Source organism: Calonectris borealis, chromosome 16 (genome assembly GCF_964195595.1).
Source record: "Calonectris borealis chromosome 16, bCalBor7.hap1.2, whole genome shotgun sequence".
Taxonomy (NCBI): Eukaryota; Metazoa; Chordata; class Aves; order Procellariiformes; family Procellariidae; genus Calonectris; species Calonectris borealis.
In genome coordinates, this window is record NC_134327.1 from 14,770,256 (window position 1) to 14,789,467 (window position 19,212).

A 19,212-nucleotide genomic window follows, 5' to 3' on the forward strand; every position below is an offset into this window, starting at 1 on the left:
GCGGGGAAGCCTTTCTCCCCTCCCGTTTATGGGATTTCCACCCAAACCGAGCCTGCGCCAGGGCCGAGCCCAGCCCGAGCCCGAGAGAGCCCAGCTCCCCGTTGCCGGCTTGGCTCGTGCCCGTGCAGAGCTCGGGCTCCGTTCTGGTTTGGGGAGCATCGTCAGTCAGTGCCTCCGGGCTGGAATTCGGGGGGTTGGTTTGCTGCTTTGCAGTCAGACCTTGCTTCCTCCTCTTTATTGTCATCTCCGCTCTTAGTCACCACTCGATGCCTCACCAGGGGACACCGCTCCTGCTGCATTTATGGCAGCTGCTAAAACTGGCGTTTGGTGCTTGTGCTCCGACGAGGAGGGACACTGAGCATCAGGGAGGCTCTGCCCAGCTCCGTTACGGTCCTCGACATCACGTGGGGCGTGCAGAGGAGCTGCAGGGCAGGTCGGTCACCGGATGGGTCCCCTGTGCCGGGGATGGACCTTCGGCTCCACTGGGTGCCATCCGGCTCGTGCCGGGAGGTGATACAGGAGCAGTGCTGGAAAGGAGCGGCACCGGCCACGATCTCAGGTGGAGATGGCCAGCGCGTAAATGAAAATTAGATGCTCGATAAAGTAGGAAAGAATAATTAAAAACGTTCACGGCTGTTGGCTCGCAAAGGCGTGGGCATTCACTGATCCAGCGAGGCACGGCTGTCCCCCCCCTCCCCAAACACCGCGTCCTTCAGCTTGGCTGTCGCTGGGTAAACCCCCTGCACCGCCTCGTCCTGCAATAGCGTGTCCTTCACCATGCCTGTCGCTATATGATCTATAGAACAGGGCTGGCCTGTTCGTACCACCGCCTTTCACCAGGCCGGCGACTGGATTCTCTGGAGGAGACTCTAGTCCTATCATAGCATGTCCTTCACCGTGACTGCTGCTGCACGAGAGGCACGGCGGCGCGGGGCTCTAATACCTTGTAATTCACTGTGACTGCTGTGGCAGGACCTGCACCGTGCTGCGCTGCGGCAGCCCTTCAGACCTTTTGGCTTTTGCATCTGCTCTCTGGCTTCAGAGCCAGGGCTGGGTGGGAGGTGACACGTGGTGGGGGGACTTTGGAGGTACCCCGGGCTCGGAGCCTGCTCTCCGGCTCCCGGCGGGCGCGGGGAGGGTGCGGAACATCCCTGGGGCACGGTCCCATCCTGCCTCCTGGGTGGTTTGCAGGGTGAGGTCCCCGCGGGGAGGGGATGCTGGGGGCCAAATCCTGCCTGGGCAGGGAAGAAATCCCCGTCCGAGTGTGCCAGGGTGAGAAATGACCCTTAGCTGCAAGAAAAGCATCCTTCCTCTGGGTGGTTCTCGGGCAGCGTAATAAATGTCAAAAGCCCAGCGCGCACAAAGGAGAAGGGGACATTTGGCTACCGAGCGCGTTTGTTCCAGGAGCTGATTTACTTTGAAGACTTAAAGGGTTCTCCGATGCTTCCCTCTTCGCTGGTTAACCCTGTTCCTTTGCCAGTTAAATAGAAATGCAGCCGCCGTCAATAAAGCCCTTCTGGAGGCTCCGCCATGGACACTTGCCGTGCCGTTCTCTCCCCGAGCACTCCCGTGCAGAAGTGCCGCACCGGCCATCGCTCCCTCTTCCACCGATCCGGTTTAGCTCCTGCGTGGGCAGAAGGCGGCTGCGCCCATGAGCTTTTGCTGCCGTGATAAAGCGAGGGTCCCGCGAGGGGCGAGGGTTTGCCGGCCAGGCGATGGAGATCCCCAGTGCCCACCGCTTCCCCTCCGGACACGGAGGAGCCAGGAACCGGATTCGGGGCTGGTGCTTTGTGTTGCTGGGTTTTCTTTGCAGGGGAGGTGATGCAAAGCCACATCGGGAGGCTGGATCCTACAGGAAGAGCAAGGATGAAGGAGAATAGCCCCGGCGGGCTCCCGGGCTGGGAGGAGGGCACGTTCGGCGATGAGACGGGTGAGGGGGCAGATTTTCGGAGCCGGCGCTTCCCTGCAGCACGATGCTCAGCAGCGAGCGCCGGTGTGCGGCGTTGCCGGAGGAGCCGTCAGCCTGCCGATGGGAGCCCACGCTCCAGTTTTCCGAAAGACGGGGGTTGGCAAATCGGGAGCGACGCTGCTGCTCCTGTTTGGACTGGGGAAGGAGAAATTTGGCCCAGTGGCTTTTCTTCCTCCCGCTTCCCCCCAGCAGCCTGGGCTACATATCTGCAAACAGCTGGAAGAAGAGCAGAGATCATTAGCTGGAAGGATCAGATGAGATAGTTTCTTAAAAGGATTGTCTGATTTCTCTATTGATCAGCCTGATTTAAAAGAGGGAGTTGGGTCAGAGGGCATAAATTATCATTGAAGGAGGGGTGAAGGCCTCAAAGGCTGTGCTGCACTTAGCTGCAGTGCTGAGGAATGTGTCTCTCGGTAGGGACGTGCATAGCTGAGCGCCGTGGCCGCCGGCCAAGTTGGGTCTCCTCTACGCTGAACTGGGAACCGAGTCAAGGGAAGCGCATTTCAACTTGGTTAAAGAGCCTCTCTCCGCCAAACTGGTTTCTGCAGCCCCCCTCCGGTATTGCAGGGGGGGGTCTGTTTGGGGTCACAGGGGGAAGGGGTGCGATGCATTGCCCAGCTTGAGGTTTGGGGTGCGGTGATGGGTTGGGGGGAGCCGCGGGGCCCCGCTGACTGCGAGTGAGCTCCCTCCCTCCCCGGGGAGAGGACGCTCTTGCCCCGCAGAGACCTGCGACCTCTCCCTGGCTTTCCCCAGGCTCCCTGTGTGGTCTCCGGCGAGATGTTGAACCACGGGAGGTTTCTGCCTCCCTGGCTATAAAATGAAGCTAATCTGCAACCTGAGGTTGCTGCTTTCCCCGTTCTTGTGATCGCTGCCCGGGGATCCCCCATCTCCTGCCGCCGGAGTCACGGGACTCGCAGCCTTCGCTGCGGCACCCCCGGCCCTCCGGCTTACGGAAAGAGGAATGGGAAAACATCCAGAGAAAATAAGATGCCGTCCCCGTTGATTGCAGAGGGTCCAGTTTGGGGGACACACCGGCTTGTTCTGCAGCAGCGTGGATCCTTGCAGAGCTCCCTGGGCAGCCGGGGCTGTAGGAGTGCAATTATTATTCACTCAGGGTATAGCACCCATAGCACACGGTGGCACAAGCCGAATACCGTGGAGTCGCTGGGCAGCAGCGTATTTGTATCTGTCGGGGTGCAGGGAGCACCCGTTTCCCCAGCGAGTCTCGCTGTCACCACCTTCTTGCTCCTGGAGCTCCATCTCAGCCCCCACCGCCCGAATGTGGCATCTCCCCGAGCCGAGCTCGGCACGAGCCGGTCGGTGTTTCTTGCTGTTTTGGTGCCCGGTGGGGGTTTTGGCTGGAGCAGGAGGGGCTCAAGCCTGGGGCGTTGTGTGCGAGTGGGAACCGCAGCCCTGCAAGGTGCAGAAAACCCAAGGCCAGCTTTGTGCATCGCGCTCCTCCTTTCCTCATCCTTGTCTTCATCCTCATCTTCATCCTCATGATGGCGGAGCCTCCTGTGCCTGGGTCAGCGTCCATCTCGTCCTTCTCCTGGGGTTCGCATCTCATGCCTCTGGCTGCGCTGGCCGGGGACAGACCGTGGGGATCTGTGACAGGGTCGTGCCACCCCAACGGGGCGTTTTTGGAGCCGGGACAGGCCGGCTGGTGAGGAGAAGCTGCAGGAACCGTTGTGGGATGCTGCAGCATCCTCCGATCGGGGTTTGCACCCTTTCCAGCCCCGATGGGGTTTGTTCCCCTTTTATTTCTGGCTGTGCTAAAATAAAACGGTGCAAGAAATGTGGTTTCTGGAACATCGTCGGGGTGAATACAAGCAGAGCCATTCCCAGGGGAACGTTCCAAGCTGGGAACATGTCCCAAAGGTGGGTCCATCCGCCCTTCCCCGCTGCTGCCCCACACGCCGGCAGTGCCGCCAGTGCAGCCGAGGCTGCTGCCCGCCCCGGTGCTGCCCGTCCTCTCATTCCTGCCCTCCCGTGTGCCTCGTCCCCCTGCATGGAGGCTGTCGGGGATGGCAGCGTGGCGGTTCCCCGCGGTGTGTGGCTCGGGGCTGGGAGGAGGCGAGCCAAGGCGTCACCATGGGTCACCTCTGCCAGGCGGAAAGCAGGGGGCCGGGACCCCAGCCGTGGGCATGGCCGGGTGCGGGCAGTGTGGGGCAGAGGGTTCAGACCCGGCACAAGGTCGAGCCGGGGCGGCAGGGGCTCGCGGCAGCCCCGCTCTCGCCGAGGAAGCGAGCATCTCTTCCAAGCATCCGCGCGGCGTTGGCCTCCCGGCACAGCTGCGGTAGCGGCCACCGGCGAGCGGCGGCTGGGCCGGCATTATCCTGGAAATGTCAGCCGAACGCCAGCCCGCCGGTGCGCGCCAGGACGCGGCGGGAGGCGGTGACTCGGCTTGCTGGCATTGGCTACCATTTTAGAGGAAATGTGGAGCGGCGGGTAATTATTTCTCTTTCTTAATTGAAATTTCAGCCTCAGTGGTTTGCGAGAGCGGGCGGGAGAAGGAGCACAGGCGAGCGTGACACGAGCGCGAGGCTCGTCGCGGGCCGAGGGGGAGCGCGAGCGCGCCGAGCCCACGGGGTGGCAAAGCATCCCACAGCTCACGCAGGGTCCGGCACCGCCGGGAAGGGATTCCCGCAGCCCGTGGCACGGCCTGCTCATGGTTGCAAAATAAAACCAACCCCAAAAACGCAGAGATTTTAATTTTTATAGGGGGGAGGATGCTTTATTGTTTCTTTATTCCTCTATTTCTGTTTTGTTTCGGATGGAGGGCCAATTAAATGAAATTACGCGCTGCAGTCTGGCACCCCGCGCCGGCTCGGAGCAATCAGGTGTAACGCAGCATGGCTGATGAGAGCCAATCAAGATGTATAAATGAGGTGTTGACATTCAAACAGCAGGTACCCGCGCCGCCCAGCCGCAGCCGCGCTCGCGGGCTGTCGAGCCCGCGCCGCGTGTTCAGGCACGGGGCTGTGACAGGCGGCAGAAGGGCCGGTGCCCGACGGGGCAGCCGGGATCCGCTTCGGCTCCAAAGCGTTCCGTATTAAGCGTGATGGCGGGGACACACCGAGCAGCCCGGTCTGCGGGCGGTGGGCGAGGGGGCGGGTGGTGGGCATCCCCGCCGGGGTCTCTTTGCTGGCAGCCCCCGTGCCTGGCGCCAATGCATCAATGCATCCCGTGGTCGAGGAGATGCAGCAGCCGCCGAGCCCTTAGCGCTGCTCCGGGGTGGGCAGCGAAGCAAAATGCTGTTACTTTGGGGAAACTGAGGCACGGGGCAAGCTGGTGGCATGCGGGCAGCTCTCCTGGCTCTCAGGTTTGCTGTAGCTGCCGCCGCAGGATGCGGTCCTCTCGCCGGGAGGTGGGGGCCGGGGGGCTGGCAGCATGGCAGCACCGCGCAGATCGCAGGAGCTCGGAGGCCGTCCGGGGAGGAGAAAGCAGCTCCGTGGCGAACAACCTCATCAGCGTTTCCTGTCTCACGGTGGAGAAATCGCATGTGGCGAGAGGCTCTAAAAATAGGCTCGGCAAACTTTTAACCACATTTGCAGATGTTAAAGGTAAAGCCAGAGCAGCCCTGGGGGAGAAAACATCCCCGGCCGTGCCTCCCCGGCGTTAACCCTCGGCGCTGCTGGCGAGCCGGGGGGGTGCGCGGCTCGGAGCCGGCACGGCTAGGGGGAAACCGGATCAGAGGACAGCAACCCCCGGATGGGCAGCGGGGCCGAGCCGCCGTCTCGCCGCGCCGCTCTCCTCCGCGTCCCCATTAAGCGTGCCGGGGAGGACATTAGGAGCAGGAGCACGTAGCGGCAGGCTCTGTCTAACAGCGCTGCCGCCTGACCCTGATTTGTAGCAGGGCTGAGCGGGGAGGTTTGCTGTAGCATTACAGCTCTTCCTGTGGTAATAGCCGGCGAGGCGTCACGCGCACGGCACTGCCGGCGGCACAGGGAGGCCGCAGCCACCGGGGCAGATGGGGTGGAAAGGAGCTGGGTCGCGGCACGCTTGCTTACGAGAGCGGTGGGAGGGGGCACGCGGGGACGCACGCTCCCACGGCGCAAGCGGCGTTGCTGCTGGGGTTGCTTCTCCCTGCAGCGGCGGTGCTGGTGCCCGGCATGGTGGCAGGGAGACAGCTGGATGCTGCCTGTCCCTGTCCCCGCTGTGGTCCCCGTGGCCGGTGGCTTGTCCCGCACGCTGCAGTGGGTGCGTGCTGGGGGTGCCGCCATCCCCTCACCACCTGCCCCTATGTCACATTGCCAGGGCTGGAATCACCTGGGGACAGTGGCCAGGGCTGCCAGGTCCTCTCCCCAAGGCTGAGGCGTCGGCTCCCCAATGGCACCCAGGGGACATCGTTTTGCATCCCTAGTCTGCGCCAGGACAAGGAGGGTGCCAGTGTCGGAGGGTGCCATCCCTGGGCCGTGGTGATCTCTGCGTGGGGACGGATGCGTCCTGCTGCCGTGCATCCCCAGGGACTTGCAAAGGCAGAACTGACCCTGGCAATGGAAGTACAAAACCCGGAGGGTTGAGCCAGCCCCTGGCGTTGCTGCCCTTGGGCTGGCGAGGGCGTTCTGCCCGCGAAGGGTGGAAGAGGCAGCGCTGCCCGCGAGCATCGCTCCATGGTGCCGTGGTCCCCTGCGCCTGCGCCGGCCCTGCAAGCCCAAGCGAGAGGGAGCGAGAAAACCTTGCAGACCCGGAAGGTTGACTCAGACCATCGGAAAGACGAAAGAGCCAGAGAGAGGGAATGATTAAAGGGAAGAAAATGAGATTCCTCAGGTTACCTTAGCTGCCTGCTGCCTGATGCCGGCAGCTCGCAGGCCCTCGGTACCTCTGTTTGCAGCTCGGTGCCGGCGCACGGGAGGGCGGCACGGCTTTCTCTTTGGGATGGGGTCCCTGGGAGGTTTTTAATAGTTGCTGTTAATATCGGGAATCCATCGCTTTCTGTCCGCCATTGCCTGGCTTCACCTCTTCTCCTGCCTGCAACTGCTGCATCCTCCCGGCTGGGTTCAGGGTGATGTTTTGGATCGTCATCAGCTTCTACCTGCAACCCTGGAGGGGAAAAACTGCCCCTCAGAGTTTTATTTAGCTAAAAAGCAACCCCAACCAACCCTTAAACAGGCTCAAGCCGCGTGGTGCCTCGCGGCCGGATGCCCGAGGTGCGGGGGAGCTGGTCCCCAAGGGTCTCCACAGGCGAGAGCCGGCCACGCCGGGATCGGTGTTTTGGCAAAAGGCATCACCTTGCCGGTAGGAATAATAACCAGGAGGGGGAGGGGGCCGGGGCAGGCAGACAAGCAAATCCGTTTTATCAGACGCCGCATATTTTATGAAAGCACATTTCAGCTCTTCAGCCTTGGAAAGCTTTTCATACCCTTTAATTTTCTAATAAAAAGGAATTACGTTTGCTGAAAAGCCAGTAACAAGATTCACTGTCATTGTCTTTTGTACAGACCATAATTCCTGGCTTGGGCTCCTGCCTGCAGCCCCGTTGTGTGGTCCTAGGTGTGGGTCCGGCGCGCTGGCAGGGGGACGTGGCGGCCGCGGCCGTGCCGGCAGCGGGCAGGGGACAGCTTTGCTGGCGGGAGCCCACGGCAACAACCCGGGGATGCCAGGGTGAAGGCGAGCGCCGTGTTCGGCTGCACCCGCGGCGATGCCTCTTGGTGCCGCGCACCGAACGCGGCTCCCTGCGAAAGCGGCGTCTGGTTTTGAGGCACACCGAGGCGGATCCCGCTGAGCCGTGCCGCAGCGGCTCCGGCGCACCCAGACCCGCAGGGCCCTTCCCTAGCACCTTCCAGGCATTTTGTGATCCCCCCTAAGATGAGGATTTGGGAGGGTGCGGAGGACAAGGCGCAGAGGGCAGCGGTGCTTGCTGCATCCCATGCGGCAGCAGGAACCGGATCAGGCCCCGCTGCTGTGCCTCCCCCTGCACCATCCTGCCCGGTTTTACACCATCGAGGCGGTGGGGGTTCCCGCCGGCGGGGAGGAGAGCTGCCGGTCCTCCCGCCGTCCCACCCATCGCATCACCCATTGCAGGGTTTTACTCCAATGGCTTTATCCCAGTGGGGAATCGGCACGGTGCTGTCCGGCACTGATCCCTCCTTCGGGCGCAGCAAATCCATGCGCGTAGGGAGGCGAATCTTCCTCGCCTGCTGCTTGCGTCAGACGGGGTGAGGCTGGAGCAGGAACCTCGTATCGCCCAGGTGGGAACCGCTGGCACCTCCCAAGGTGGATGCACCGGAGCGGCTGCTCCCCTCTCTGCCCCGCACTGGCTCCTCTCCGGGGCACCAACTCCCACCGACGGCCCTGCCGGGACATCCCTCCCTGATGCAGGGAGGCCATCCCGGTCCTGTCCCCCATGGGGAAAGCTGTCCCCAAAACCCCAGGGAGCTGGTGGCTGCTCATGGGGTGGCAGGGAAGGACAAGTGCTGGCACAGGCTCACTTCTTCCCAGCTTCACCTTGGCAAGGGGCACACTGCAGGTGGGATGAAGCAAAAACCAGGGAATTTAATTGCCCTGTCATCGGCCTCGTAACTGCTAACTCAAGAGCTGTGCGAGGCCCCAGCTAGGCTGGTGGCTGGAGAACAGCTTTCCTGGTCTTTGGTGGACAGAGGACGGCTTTCCCGGTCTTTGGTGGACAGAGGACGGCTTTCCCGGTCTTTGGTGGACAGAGGACGGCTTTCCTGGTCTTTGGTGGACAGAGGACGGCTTTCCCGGTCTTTGGGGTGGATGGGGCAGGTCACGGTTACACGGGGGTCGGAGCAACTGGGTGTCTCTGCAGGTGGCCCAGGACAGCGAGCCAGCGTCCCCCGGCTCTGCGCCAGCACTGTGGACCCGGCCGGTGAAGAGGGTCGGCTGGGCAGCCGGCGCTTCCCGATTGCCCCCCGCCCTCCTGGGCATCCCTCCTGCAGGGTGCAGGGTCCAGCATGCAACCCGCGGCTGCGGCACGCAACATCCCACCGACCGCGGGCTGTGCCGGCAGGCAAAGTGTGCGTGGGTGCCGGCTGTGGCGCGGTGAGCCGCAACTGTGCGGCATGGCCAGCACCGAGAGCCACCAGCTCCTCCCAAGCCCCCAGCACATCCCGGCAGCGCTTGCGGTGTCGGGAGCCCTTCGCAGGCTCGCTTGCTCCCCGCGTTCCTCCCCGGGTGCATCTCTCTCCGAGCGCTCGAGCCGCAGCTCTGCCTTTGCCGCGCGGGATCCCGGCCGGCTGCCACGTGGCGCCGGAGCCACGATGCCGAAGCCGCTGGCGCTCCGTCTCCCTCCGAGTTGCTCATTTGAAGTTTCAGCTCGCCGGCTGTTTTCACGCAGGGGGGACGCAAAACCAGCCCGCAAACACCAATAAATATCTTCTACATCCTCCCCCCTCCAATTCTCGTTTTCATTCTTACTTCCCAGCTGGTTTTGGGGGGGGGAAACGCGTTTTCAAAGCTTTCCGTAAACGTATGTAACAATAGGAAGCGTTGCCTTTTAGCCTGCGGCCGGCACAGTTTTAAATGAGGTCCCAGGTAGTCATGGTTACCTCTCCTCTTCAGTAAGAGATGACTTTTATTTCCTGCCTTTTGTATTTGCACATCTCAGATATACATTCTCCTAAACCATAATTGGTATTCACGGATAGACGGGGACGCGGGAGCAAGCCGCCGCGAGAGGGGAAGAGCCAGATGGACGCAGGGGGGTGTCAAGGTCTCCAAGCCCCCAAACATCAGGAAATCTTAATTTCAAGTCATTTTTCCTCCCCTGGCAAGGGCGGGGAGGCAGACCTGCCTCTCCGCAGCCTCAGGGCTTGTCCTGATCCCACCTCCCTCGCAGCATCCCGGTTAGCCTGGATGCTACCCCGGGATTCGGGATTCGCCCTGCCCGCGAGCAACGGTCCTGCAAGCCGCTCCTTGCGGAAGGGCTCCCCGGCATCCCGCATCCCCTCCCAAGCATCCCTCCATCCTGCCGAGCTGGGAGAGTGGCAGAGGGGCTGCCCTGTCCCCCCCGGCCCCGAGCAGGGTCCTGACCTCGTGGGCACCGGGGGGGGGGGCCAACCCTGCACCCTTTGGTTTTTGGAGGCGAGGAGGGAAAAGAGAGCCGCGGGACCGTACGCTCGCAGCGGGCACGGCCCGGGGAGCGGGCGCGGGAGGGAGAAGCGCTCGGCGATGATTGATGAAAGATCATAGCCTCATTCCACAGGATCATTGCTCAGAGTGTGGGCAAAGCTGCGCGTCCCAGGGGGACCATCGCCGGGATGCGTGCGAGCCTGTGTTTCAGGGCAGAGGGGATGGAAAGCCACATATTTTATGCCTTTTTTTTTTTTTTTTTCCTCTCTAAAGCACCAGGAAAACAAAAACCCAAGCTGTCTAATCAGAGACAAGCAGATTCCACCCACTTCCTTGGAAAACTTGCATTTGCTAGGAAATCATCTAGCTGCATTTACAGCAAGCAGAGTGCCCCAGCGGTAGCTCGTGCCTTTCTGGCAGGATGATAACCAGCGCTGAACAATTATTGCGCTGGAGCGGGAGCAGCAGACATATTGGCTTTTCTCAGCCAGCAGGAAAGAATTTGCAAAACTAAGCAGGCGACTGGAGCAGCTCGGATTTGCAGCGTTGGATGCGCGGTGCCGGGGATTCGCAGCTCACCAGATTTGCTGGTGGCAGCATATCAGGGACTTGCACACCGCATGCACCTGGGCTCCTATTTACATTTTTTTTTTTTGCAAAGGAAAGGCCCAGTTTTGCTGCCTGGAAAATGCCGCCGGTTGCCAGCTCCCCCGCTCCGCAGACACTCAACCCCCCCCCAGGTGTGTGCTAGGGCCAGTGGGGAGAAGTTGTTTCCTTCTTTATTTTTTTTCCCCCCTTTAATGAGAAAAATGTGTTCTTGTCAAGGAGGTTGTCCTTAAAAAATACAGCGCTGGGAAGAAAGGCGGCCGGCTCCGTGACATTTACCTCTGCGGGGCCGCGATTGATGTGCAGCCCCCGGGAGCCAGCCCAGTGCCAGCCCCACTGCCCGCAGCGTCGCCGGGAGGAGCAGGGTCAGTCCCGGGGCTCCCAGGGGAAACCCCAAATCCCCACTCAGGGCAAAACTCTTTTGCTCGGTTTTAACTCCAGGTGGGGATGTATGGGATTGCTCTGCCATCCCGCAGAGGTTTTTGGTCCTTTCCTGGGCAAAACTCACCCTGATTGCAGGTCCCACGTCCACCCTCGGCTGCTGCACGGGCTGGGCATGGAGGAAGCAAAGAAATCGCTTCCTTACAGCCTCATCGGGTTGGGAGCCGGGGTCTGGCCCTCAGCCCCCTCCGTCTGCTCACAGCAATCCCCTTCCCAGCTGCAGCACTTCCCAACGGGATGCTCCGATGCGGAAAAGTGGCACGGCAGGGTTTCGGAGCGGATTCTCACCCTGCTCCCACCGCGGGTGCCGCCTGGCAAGGACGGCGGGGCAGAGCCTGGCCCGGGATACGCAACCCGGCCCCGCTCTGGATGCAAACTGCACATCAGTTGCAACAGCAGCTGATGGAGACTCCAGTATATTAGCAGCATTAATTAAGTTACAAAAATTATGCATGTTATCAGTTATGAGACGACCTTTCATAAACTCAGTTATTAAAGCAATAAAGCATGACCCGCTGGTCCTAACCAGTTTAATGGCTGGCTAAGAGTGCGGTTTTTCACATAATACTTTTAGCAGGTCATTAGCTGAGCAGTAAGATAACACGGAGAGCCTAAGCGAGGCGCGCGAATGGCAGCAGAGGCAGACGCATTGCTCGATGCGGGGACGTGGGGCTGGGGGTCACCCGTCCTCCCGCGCCGCTTGCACGGGTGTGCACGGGCTCTGATGGTGGCTGGAGCGGGTGACAGCGGTGAGGCATGGCTGTGCCGTGCCAAAATCCTGGCATCGTGGGGCAAACCCATTCCTGGGGTGCTGCGGGGCAGGTTTGGGGCTGGCGTCAGTCCCTCTGCAGCCCCGGGATCGCTGCCCAAGCCTGCGCCGCGGAAGGGAGATGGGACATGGTGACGTGGCCGCCCCGGGGCTGCCGGCTGCGGCCCTGGTGCTGCTGTAGGACGGGAGACCCCGACCCTCCGTGGGGCTGGGGGAGGGATGGAGGGGCCTGGGTTCCCCGTGCCTGGCTGGTCTTGGTGTACGGACGGTGCCGGTCTCGGCATATGGGTGGTGCTGGGGGCTGAGACCCCGATTTGGGGGTATGCAGGTTGGTCCCTGCATCCCTGCCGTGCCCACCGCAGCACCCGTGGGGACACGCCGCACATCCAGGGCCATCAGGAGGAAGCCACCGAGCCCTGGCCGCCAGGTCCTGCTCCCTCCACACGCCCTTGCTGTCGCCGAGTGTATCCCAGCCGGGTGCCGATACCCTCCCTACCCGCGGCCACGCCATGGTACCCAGACCCGCCGAGAGCTGTATCGCGCTGCCAGCACCCCCAGCACCCCCAAAGCGCCTTTCCCCGTCCCCGCCAGCCGTTTCCAAGCGCTGACCCTCTCCATAAACAAAGGAGAGGGAGAGGGAGGGTGGCTGGCATGTTAATATACTCTCCCCCCCTCTTTTCCTCCCTTCATCCCTCTGGGAAAGGCCTTTGCAGATATAAGCAAACCTTGATTAAAAGCTGCCTGACAGGCAACGGCAGCAGCAAGCAGCAGGCAAGGAAGCTCTCCAAGTCCAAAGGGAGCTGCTTCTGCTGCTGCCGCTGCTGCCTCCATTCTCAGATGTCCCTGATCCTTTAATCAATCACAGCCGCGGAAGAGAAGAGCAAACACCCGTGCCGGGGCAGAGGTATGTGCATGCATTCGTTCCAGCCGCAGCCGAGGCAGCAGGGCGGCCGCACGCCTTCAGCTGGAGGCACGGAGCCATGCCCGAGCTTGGAGCTGCCCTTTCATCTCCCGGAGACAGCAGAGGCTGTGTCCCCGCTGGTCCCTCCGACGTCCCCGCGGGACCCGGCATGGAGGATGGGACCCCGTGGGGTGCAGGCGTAGCGGGATGGGTGCGGGCAGCAGGATGGGTGCGGGCAGCCTCTTGCCCACGTCTGCCCTCTCCCCGGGTGCGCAAAATGCATCCCCAGGGGGGGAGGATGCTCCCAGCTCCCATCCCACGGGACTCACGTGCCTGGGTAGCAGCGAGCAGGGAAAATGGGGTGTTTGCAGATGGGTACCCCACCGGCGAGCTGCTGGGATGGGGACGGCCGCAGGGCACCAGCCTGGGCGTTGCATCTAACACAGGGCTGGCCAAAACCCAGCCATCCTTCGAGGGCAAACCGCAGCCAGGCACGTGGTGCTGCGCCCGCGGCTGCCGGCTCGGCAGCCCTGGGGATGGCCCCGGCGGGGAGCAGAGCCCGTCTCGGGTCCGCTCTTGCCCCGAACCACCGGCGTGTGGAGAAACCCCCCCCGGGATGATTTGTCACCAAGTCCTGTGTGTCACCGCGGGGCTCGCTCCTCGCTGAGGCTGGAGATGGGGGCGGAGGGAAGGGAAAAACGTGTCGTTTTAATAAAACCCAACAAAATCCTCTCTTTCCTGCCGTGCTTCCCCAGCCCGCGTGCGGCGGCAGGGGCAGGCAGGGACTGCGATTTCCTTGCTTATTTTTGCCGTTGTTTATTTTTAGCGCCGCGTCTTAATATATTGTGACAGTGCCCTGGGACGTACTTGCGCCTCCGGTCGTATGAGAAGGTGTCTGGGGCAGAGCCGCTTGACGCCGCAAACGAGTTTCAGCCAATCGCCGGCACGGCGCTGGCTAACGAGGCACCCGCCGCTAACGGGGGTCCCCGGAGGGGGCCGGGGGGGAGTGGGAGGGCTGAACTGGTGCACCGAGTTTGTCGGGGCTCTGCGGGGAGGGACTTGCTCTTGGGGGAGTCCTGGGTTTTAAAGCCCTTTTATGTTTTTTAATAAGGCGGTTCTGGTAATGACGGGCTGATCGCTGGCAGCCGCTGCGGTGGCTGCGCCTGTGCCTGGTGGGAGCGGTGGCTTCTGTCGGGGCTGTGTGGAGAGTGGGTGCCCACCCAGGTGGGCACATCAAGGGTTCGGTGTTTCAAGCGGGACCTCGTGGGTACCAGGGGATGCCGGAGCCACGCTGGCCTCAATCTCCCTTCCTGGAGCTGCTTTTTGGGAAGGGTTGAATGGTTTCCACACCAAGACGTGCCGTACAGTTCTGTTTTTGGACCTGCAAGCGGTTTTTATTGCAGAGAGGCAGCCGGCAGAGACATGGGGACATCGGGATCTTGCCGGCACCTGGGTGGGAGCCCACCAAGCCAGAGGTCACCAGCACCGGCTCAGCCGCGGGTGCAAATCGGGCAGGAACCTCATGGCCAGGGGACAGCCGGGCACATCGTGGTGCTGGTTTTGGCAGCAGGCGTCGGCGCGCGGGTGCTGCCTGCCCGCACGCCCGTTGTGGAATAACCCTCCTGATTAAGGCGAGCTGCCCCGTGTGTCAAAGCCGCTTTATAAAGAAATTATACTCGGCTCTGGCCAGGCTGTGCATATATAGATGGGGCGATGCACAAGCCCTGATTGAGACATCACGGGGCAGCTCAGTCCGGGACCCCCGGGAATCCCCAGTCCTGCAGGGGAGTGGGGGGCTCCGGAGGGGCCGGAGGGTGGCGGCGGTGGGGGATGCGCCCCAGCCACCTCCCAGGGTCCGGCAGCCCCGGTGTCCGCTCGGGGCTTTGACAGGAGCCACGGAGCTGTTTCGGGCTGGGATGTCTCCGGGTGTCTGAGGGGGGATGCTCCAGCATCCCAGCTCCAGCCCCCCTATCCTCCCTGCTTTGAGTTCTCCCGACGGCACCGCGACGCAGCTCCTGCCTTCCGCACCGCGGCACCTCTCTTGGTTTGGGGGAGCAGAGGGGAAAACCCTCTCATCTACCCCCCACCCCAATTTTATCAAGACGTCCCTGCGTGCCCAGCGCTGGTAGCGGAGGTGTGGGGTCCTCCTCTGCTCCCCACCTTGTGCCTGACCCGGAGCCCCGCTGAGCCTTCAGGGGTTAAATCCTCCTCATCACATGTTTGGGATGTTGGGATGCTCCACACACACATTTGGGATGTTGGGATGCTCCAGGAGAAGCTGGAGCAAGGTGCCGGAGCTGCAGCCATCCCAAGCACTGGGCAGCTTTGGAGCCCATCAAGGGACATTGAGGGACACCAAGGGACACCGAAGGACACCAAGGGACACCGAGGTCCCTCACACGGCGCCGGCACCAGTGCTGGCTGCTGCTTTCCAGGAAGGAGACCTCAGACCCCGGGGCGGACACAGCACCACCAGCCCCCCCGAATCCGGCCGCAGCATCCCCACGTGCCGGGGCATCGGCATCTCTTTGTGCCAACACGGCGGCAGCTCGGCATGGAAATAAGACCCTTCTTTTTTTTGGCAGCGTGTTGCTAATCAGCACGACCCAGCGCGCACCGCCGCGGGCGCGCGGCTCGCTGCTATTTAAGGAGCCTACTTGAAATACACCTGCAAGAGGGGAGAGGAGCGCCAGCAAGTAAATAACCCAGCAACCCGCCGGAATAAAAACACCGGCGGGGGCGCACGGGCAGAATGAGAAGAAATGCAGCGATTTAAGGAAAAAAAAAAAAAAACCAACAAAAAAAAAGAAAAATGAAGTGCAATCTGGTGATTGAGGGGATCGGTCCCAATCGCGCGCTGGTTTTCCGTAGAGATGCTCATTGGTCCCCGTGCTTGGTGGGGAGACCCTGTCCTGATGGCTGTGGTTGAGGGGTCTCGCCCACGTCCCCGGCGTGGGCAGGGGGATGGATGGAGCCCCCCGCCCGCCTCCCCGCTCGGCGTGTTTACCACACACTGCCGTTTGGCTCCTGCCTTTTTTTCCCCCCCTTTTCTCTCCCCTCCTTTTCTGAAACATTATAAATCAAACGGCTTAAAATGTAAAGCATCAAAAATTCTAAAACCTTCATCTATTATTAACTGTGACAGTAAATTCCACCTCTGAATGTTTCACATAGCAACTGTTACCAGGACTCGGCATCCAAAGCTGATGTTCCAGCAACTTTCCATCACGCCGCCACCGCTCCCGGCGATGCCGAGACCGGCCCGGTGAGACGCGCTGCCGCTCCCCATGCCTTTCCATGGGATTGGGATGCCAGCAGAGAAGCCCAGCTCGGATTTAGTGAGCGCAGCCCGACCGCGCTGCCGGGCTAGAAAAGGAGCTCAGTGCCTGTGTGTTGGGGTGCGGGAGCCGGTGGTGGGGGTCCCCCATTGTGGTCCTCCCTCCAGGATGGTCGTGTAACCCCCAGACTTCATTACTTTCACCATCACGTTATGGAGCGCCGTAAATAACGAGGATGGGAGCGGGGTAGTTAAAATAAATGGATAAGAGAGATGCTTTGCAGGGGGTGGGGTTTGCTTTCTTACCACCGCTTTGCCCCGGCGGTGGTTGTGGTTGTGCCCCCCGCCCTGGCACGGGCAGCGGGTCTCGCTGCTCCGAGCACCGGGCTGGCGGCGAGCTCCTGGTGTGCCGGGTGCCTGCGGGGACTGGGAGCCGGGCGTTTGCCACTGGTGCTTGTTCGCCTTCCCCGCGCCGCATCGCGGCTCCGCTCTGCGTTGTGCCCCCTGCCCGCAGGCCGGGGTGGCTCTGGCTGCCGCCGGCTCAGGTGGAGCCGGGTTGGGGTAGTTTGGGTTGGATTTGGCTGCGCGGCAGCACCGGGAGCCTGGTTGGAGGCGGGGAGAGCCCCGGTTCTGCAGCCCCCTGGGATGCTGACCCTGGTCCGGTGAGAGCCCGCCCAGCTCACCGGCATCCCCGGTGCCAAGCCGTGACTGCGGCGAGGCTCACACCCGCATCCCCAAGCACCCAAAACCACCCAAACCCCGCCGGCAGCACCCACCAAGCCATGCCCGGTGCCCCCACGCCCCGGCGCAGGCACCCCCGCCTCGCCATCGCCCCGGCTGTGCCGCCTTCCCACAAATCCCGGTGGCTGCCCGCGTGCCACCAGGATCTGTGCCGTGCCGTGCCGTGCCGTGCCGTGCCGGCTGCGGGGCCGGGCGGCAGCGGCTGCTCCGCTGCCTCCCCGGGGACAGGCAGCAATTTTCCTGCTCTGAAGAAGCTTGTGAAGGTTTGAGTGAATCTGGGAAGCAAATCTAATTGGCAACCTGGTAATTCCTCAGGGGGACATGTACTTTGGTCATATCTAAGTGCATTCCAGCCAGTGTTTAAGACACGCTGAATCCAAACTTGGACAGTCAAATACCAGCAGCTCTAAGCTCCTTATCTATTTCAGGCAGATTAACTCCTTAATCATCCCTTTTGGAAATTCCCTGCCCCAAATTCCTCTCTCCTCCTCTTTCTCGCCCCTCCCCCCACCCCCCCCCGTATTTTTTCAGCAGGAACAAAAGGAGCCGGCAGATTTTGCGGGGTGCGAAAGGTTGGGCCGGCGCCCGCGGTGATTGACAGAGTCAATAACGGGGATCCGGGAGCAGGCCTCTGGAAATCTGCTTCCCCAGCTCACCTGCCCCAGTGTTTGTCTTCGGGATTTGGAGACGGGAATCTGTAATACCGAAATAATTTAACACACGACATCGAACCTTGATTTATTTTTTTGAAACCCCTTTTATTCTGTTTTTTCAACCTCGATTTCTTTTTTTCAACCCCTTTTTATTCTTTTTTTTTTTTCCCAGGGGATTCCTTCTCAGCATCCCCTACCAGGGGTCCAACCGGGGGTACCGGCTCCCACCGTGCCGGCTGGGGAGACGTGCCGCTCCGCAGCCCCCAGCCCCGCTCGTGGCAAGGGGGTGCTCATTTTTCCCCCTCTCTTTCCCCCCCCCGGGCAGGCACAGGAGGCCGTGCCGAGCCGCCGGGACGCAGCCGGTGCTGGCCACTGTCACTCAGGGGAGTGTCAGAGCATTACGCTTCATTACCGAGCTGTCTGCTGCTGGCGGGAGATGACTTAGAGGGCAGAGCTTGGCAGCGGCGCAGCCGAATTCGTCTCCGGTGGACAGACCTGTCTGCAGGCAGATGCCGAAGTGCGGCATCCGTGGGGCGCCCGTGGCTGGCGGGGATTTGCCGTGCCGGTGGCGGGGAGCCGGTGGTCGCTGGGTCTCCGGCTTGGGGGGTGCGATTTGGCACGGTGGAGCGGCTGCCCCAAAAACAAAGGCAGGAGATGTCGCAAATCCGGACGGCTGGAAGGGAAAGGGGGGACGGGGTAATGCCGGCCATGACCGTGGGTCCTGGCGAGAGAGTCTCAGTGGGACTGGGACCACCAGTAATATTTAATAACGCTCATATAAAACATGGGCATAAATGTCCCCGTAAGCCTGCCAGCAGGGAGGGGACACGGCGGGGACACGGTGGGGACATGGGGCACCGGTGGCAAAGCCCCATCGCCTCCCGGAGAGGGGGCGGGAGCGTGGGAGGGGGACGGGGCGCAGCTGGGTGCCAGGGTCCATCCTTTGCCCGTCAGCGGCCGTCCCGCGGCAGCCGGTTTCGGCCACCGCAGCGTGAACTTGCAGAAAGTTTTTGGGGAAAAACTGGCTGTGGCCAGGGCAGAGCCTGACCCGCCGGAGCCAGAGGGGATGGACCCAGCGGCACGGCCGGGAGAGCTGGAAATGTCCTGGGGGTGACGGCCACCCATCACCCTCTGGGGTCTCCAGGGCTGCTGGGATGGAGACACCCGCCAGGGGGGGCAGGTCTGGGACCCCAGCATGGGGCTGGGGCACGAGCCCGCTCCATCCCCCTGCTCCCGCCGGCATTTCCCAGCCCGGCGATGGTGGCTGGGGACGGGAACCCCAACACCGCACACAAACCTGGATCCCCCCAGCGCTGAGGAAACTGAGGCGCAGCTGGAGAGCAGTCCCACCCCAGCTGGGTTCCCCATGTGGGGTGCAGGACGGCTCCGAGCTGCGGTGCTGCGTGGGTGCCAGGTCCTACTGTCAGGTTTGGCGTGGTTTTGCCGGGCCGGAGGGCTCGGTGGGTGCCCGTGAGCCATCCCCATCGCGTTCCCCAGGGAGCGCAGCATCCGTGAGCAGCCGCTCACGAGACAGCCGCGTGCAGAGCGGATCCCGGACCGGGACGGGGATCCATTTGCTCTCCCATCCTTGGGAAAACTTTGATTTGCTTTTATTTTTGTTGCAAGCGGCATGAACCGCATGGGGCCTCAGCATCACCGGGGAGGATGCCGTGGGGCACCCCGCTTTCCTCACCCAGCGAGGGGGGTCCCGCAGCGCCTCGGGGGTCCGGCACCCACTTCCCTCCCAGTAACGAACCAGCATCTTGTTTATATAGCGTCAGCTAAACAGCTTGTCCGGCGGCCGTACCAATGAGCGAGCGGTTG

The 19,212-nt window shown here is 62.0% G+C and overlaps 1 protein-coding gene and 1 long non-coding RNA gene across 2 annotated transcripts in view; one reads left to right on the top strand and one right to left on the bottom strand.

Annotated features, from left to right (window-relative positions):
• LOC142089230 (uncharacterized) overlaps positions 1 to 12,238 on the bottom strand; it is a 142,625-nt gene extending 130,387 nt beyond the window's left edge. The window contains exon 1 of the long non-coding RNA XR_012676143.1: positions 12,227 to 12,238. This is a non-coding gene — a long non-coding RNA (uncharacterized LOC142089230). The remainder of the gene's footprint in view (positions 1 to 12,226) is intronic.
• Positions 1 to 19,212, top strand: part of RAI1 (retinoic acid induced 1) — a 42,202-nt gene that overhangs the window by 6,936 nt on the left and 16,054 nt on the right. The window lies entirely within an intron of this gene.